This window comes from Mus pahari, chromosome 6 (assembly GCF_900095145.1).
Source record: "Mus pahari chromosome 6, PAHARI_EIJ_v1.1, whole genome shotgun sequence".
Lineage (NCBI taxonomy): Eukaryota > Metazoa > Chordata > Mammalia > Rodentia > Muridae > Mus > Mus pahari.
In genome coordinates this window covers 3,822,090-3,827,086 of record NC_034595.1, presented here as the reverse complement: position 1 = coordinate 3,827,086, position 4,997 = coordinate 3,822,090, and the positions used below count along the sequence as shown (strand labels likewise).

The 4,997-nt window shown below is 37.4% G+C and overlaps 1 protein-coding gene across 2 annotated transcripts in view; it reads right to left on the bottom strand.

Annotated features, from left to right (window-relative positions):
• Plppr1 (phospholipid phosphatase related 1) overlaps window positions 1-4,997 on the bottom strand; it is a 260,218-nt gene that overhangs the window by 34,746 nt on the left and 220,475 nt on the right. The window lies entirely within an intron of this gene.

Sequence of the window (4,997 nt, the reverse complement as noted above, 5' to 3'; positions counted from 1 at the left end):
AAATGTAAATAAAGAAAATAATAAAAAATAAAATAAAAAACAAAAAACAAAAAAAGCAAACAAACAAAAAAAGATATCATGTTGGTTGGGGAGATGGTGAGTGAGTTTTCTGTATTTAGTTCTTCAAAAAAATCAGAGAAATCAATGTGTGATCATTTATGGTACAACTCAGGGCAAAATATTAAACTCTAAGGTCATAAAATGCAAATTAAAATAACAGCATCTGGGAGAGCTTATGATAAAGCTTGTGGTAGAATTCATTTTTAACTCCTGGTGGAAGTCACAATGATGATGAGTGACTCTAATAGCTAATGGTCCAAGAAAGCACACCTTTACATCTCACAATACATTATTATTTGCATGTTAACGCTTATTTGATTATTTTTGCCTGGGGTGTATTTCTCTTACACTGAAGTGGTTTGGATGTGACTTCTTTATTACTATATCCATCTCTTGATTCTTAAACTGATAGCCTTTACATCATTATACCCTTACATGGATTGTAAACTCTTTGAGGTCAGCATCTACACTGACATTTAAAAATTATTCCAATAACACTAAGCATAGTAGACTGATGTTTAAAATACAGAATCAGCATGGACAAGCGTTAATAATTCCTGGCACTGCTACATCTGAAGATGGAAGTTAGCAACAAGGAGTAAAGAGTAACAATACTATCAACCTTTAAATACTAAGTATACGGCACTTCAGCATGCTGACATGCCCAGGAGATCTAGGTATAAATACACTTTCCTTCCTGGAGAGTCAAGAAGGTTCTCTAAAGCATACAAGTAGCAAATGGGGAAACTGAATCCAGGTCAACAAGACTCAAGCCCTATACTTCCCAATGTAGTTATGATTTTCCTAATTCTATTTCCAATTAATCATCAGAAGTTCATGATTTAAAAATGTTTTTCTCTGTCTTCATATAATCTGTGATTTTAGAAAAATTTTATCAATGTCTTAAGAATCTCCATGTTTACATTGTTTAATTTTTTGATGTATTTATTTGTCTGAATGTTTTATCTGGATATGAATGTGTACTACAAGCTTGCTTAGTAACTGTGGAGGCCAAAAGATGGCATCAGATTCCCTGTTATTGGAGTTTGAGATGACAGTGAGCCAATGGTGGTAATGAAATTTAGGTCTTTTCCAAGAGCAACAAGTGCTCTAAACCACTAAGCCATCTCTCCAACCTCCCCTTACTTTTTATACTTGTAATCACAGAGTATCTGCAGGAAAATATTATAAAAGATCATACGTGGATAACAGAAATTAAAATCTAAAATTTCAAAACCACCTATGTGCTGTTCCTCTTTAGCGGTGGGGTCACTGACTATCTTAGGAACTCCAAGACAGCTCTAGAATGTGGCACGCGAGCCTATTTTTCACTACTTCCCCAAATTTCATACTGTAACATCACAAGAACCTTTCAGTAGCTAAAGAATCATACACTTAACCCATTTATCTATTGGTGTTTTCAGTACTAGTAAGAAATTCAAATATTTACTATTCTGTACAAGTGTAGTGGTTAAGAGGTGAGACCCTGAAGCCAGCTGGCCTGATAACCTTGGGCACACTATTTGACCTTTACATTTTTTCTCTTTATTTTCTGAGATTATAATATAATTATATAACTTCCTCAAATTTCCCATTCGCTTTCTTCCCTCCCGACACTGACTCTCACGATGTGAATGCTTTTGTGCACTCTGTATTCAGATGCCGTTAACTGTGCACAGAGATCTGAGTGCAGTCTGGAATTTTTAAATTGTCATTATGATGAAGTATTTCCTGACTCAGAATTTTGTAAAACAATCATCTCTGATTGGTTAATGAAGAGATGACTCAGTCAATAGGTGGGGAGGTAAGAGGAGGCTGGACTGCCGGGCACAATGAGGGGGTCTTTGGTAGAGGCCAAAGAGAGATTTGCCTTGAGTGATTCACCACGAGTAGGGGAGTTGCTATGAGGACACAGAAGAAGAAGGAACCAAGATGAGACCAAGATGGCAGAAACAGGGCAAGGCCAGCAGAGCTGGGTTAGAATAGCTTAGAACCTGCCCAGCTTAGTGTCAGAAACACTAGGCTTGGGATAAATATACCAAGTCTCTGTGTCATTCATTTGGGAGATAAAAGGGACAATAGAATAGTCACCTGAATTACCTTACATTCCTCTCTCTCTCTCTCTCTCTCTCTCTCTCTCTCTCTCTCTCTCTCTCTCTCTCTCTCTGACCTGTTATGGCTCAAGTATTTTATTTCTATTATCAGGATAGTAGACTTACTGGCTTAACCATATAAATATATACATATATTTCGTTTTATATATAGTTAAGCCAATTTTATATATATATATATATATTACATATAATATGTATATATATACATATATATACACAAATGCAAGCATAGCTATGAGCTGTATATGTATATATGTGCATGTGTGTATATCCATATATAAATTGTTTAGAACACTGTCTGAATCATCTTATGTGCTATAGAAGTAGGTGAAGTTGTTTGATAACAGCTGATAGCATTCCCACTGTAGTCACCATCACTACAATTACTCTATTATCACGAAGCACTTAACTAAGCCACTGGAGCAGCAGGTTCCAGGATGAGCATAGTCTACTGAGAAAGTACTGAAAAATGGAGAACCCAAGATAGAAAAAGAATTTCCCTTCTCTAGAAAACCCAGATTTACATCAGTATTTATCCTTTGTGTAAAATGTACCTCCTAAGTAGGAGACTCTGCTAATTCTTATACATCTACAACATGTTTCTCATTAATATATAAATCACACACAATATGTATATATATATATGTGTATATTATGCATAATCCCAGACCCACAAATGAGAGAAAACCCTTGAACTATGTCTTCTGAGTCTGACTTATTTTGCTTAAAATAATGATCACCACTTGTATTCCCCAAGCCCGATGACCTGAGTTGAGTCCCTGAGACCTACATGAGGGAAGGAGAGAATTGATTTTTACACATTGTCTTCTGACTTTCACAAGGAGTTATTGTGTCATGTTCATGCGTACACACAATCAATAAATAAATGGAATTTAAAAATTAAGAATGTGGAAACTGATACAAAGATAGTATCGCAAGCCAACATTCACAAAGGAGGATCATAAAAGAGAAAAACTGGAGCAAGTGTATATCTAAAATAAAGCCCCTATTTTGTATGTTTAATAAAAATTAATTAAGGGTAAAAGAAAATGTAGATTTAATATGTATATCTGTGGGGAGCCACAGCCCCTGGGGCCGCACCCCAACATGGCGCCTATAGGAAGAGAGTTCTTATAATAAACAAGTCCTTATTTGGCTGCTGCTGTTATCCCTGCTGATCATTGGCTGAGCTCACTCACCTAGCAAAGCCACGTTGCCTGGTGTGATTGGTTGGCATGAATGCATATATATTGGGCTTTTCCCAGGGTTCGGGGGAGATGAAGGGAGATGAAGAAAGAAGCTTGCTGAATAAACTGCTGTTAGAAGAACTGGTGGTTGCTTCTTCCTTGCTGGTCAAGAGAGTGGATGCGACATATATCCAAATACTGGCAGTGCCTGGAATATACTAAGTGCATAAGTACTAAAAGAAGGAAGTTAGCGAGAAGGATGGGTCAGAGGGTCATTTTATAGTCAAAATGGAGAGATATATTTCTGACTTGTAAGATTTTGATGGAGTAATCCAGTTCCTTTCACGGTGCAAGGACGGTTATCTTCCATCAATATTTCTCCACTAACTGATCTGCTCTTGTGGGGGGATGATTCTGCCTTGGGGTGCAGGACTGTGAAGATAGAGGATGTCTTTGCTTTCAGCCAAACTTGCAGCCCACCGTGGATGCCATTTTGCTCACGATGGCAGATTTAGGGCTCTGGCTTTGGCAGTGCCTTGGCACTTCCATCTGTACTTCTGCTGGACCATTCTGTCTTAATCCATCATCTGCACAAAGAGCAGCTGGAGCACGTGGGAGTCTCCATGTGTTCACTTTTGGCTACCTTACTTATTTAGGCCTCTCTGATGGTTGGCTAACAAACTTCATATCAATCATGGCAAATTAGAGTGTCCTACAGTGAGAAATGGTCAAGGCCAAAGCAGCCCTGGCAAGAATGACGTGTAGATAAATTCCATTAGTACACTGCCATCTCACAGGTATGCTAGCCACAATCCTAAGTGATATGTAACCTTTCACACAGCAGTCAGCATACTTTAAGTTAGGAGAGCAATTGCCATGCTTGGATAGGCATATTTCACACACAAAAACTCAAGTGCAAATATGTAAACTCTACTGAAACACAGTGTGTGTGTGTGTGTGTGTGTGTGTGTGTGTGTGTGTGTGTGTGTGTGCTGTTTTGCTGCATTTATTCATACAATTAAAACTATTTTAACAGATAAAATTATATGCATTTTCTCATGTTTAGTATGATGTTCTAAAGTGCATTTATATTGTATAATCTCTGACTCTAGGTAATTAACATGTGTCTTACCAAACAGTCATCACTTTGGGAGTGTGACTAGTTAGCATTCATTCAGCATTTTTAAAGATCACAATGTCTTGGTATTCATATTGTACAGTTATAGGTTTATTTTATGGACAGTGTTAACTGAAGTTTTGAATCATTTGAGCAGTATCTGCTTGAGCCTTCTCCCTCCCTAACCACTCAGGTCCCCACTAGTATTCATTCTATTCTGTGTCTTGGTGAGGTCAACTTAGAGTCCACATATGAGTGACTTCATGTGGCATTTATTTTTGTATCTAGTTTACCCCACATATAATGTCCTGAAGTCTCATCCACATCACAATTGACTTCCTAAGTGTTTATACCACATTTATTTACGCATTTATCTGTTGATGGACATTTGGAATGATTTGATATGTTGATTAGTGTAAATGAGGCTGCGATAGATGTGTGAGTACAGATTTCTTCAATGTATTGACTTCACTTCCTTTGGGACAGATGGACCACATGGCAGTTCTATGTTTGCATTTT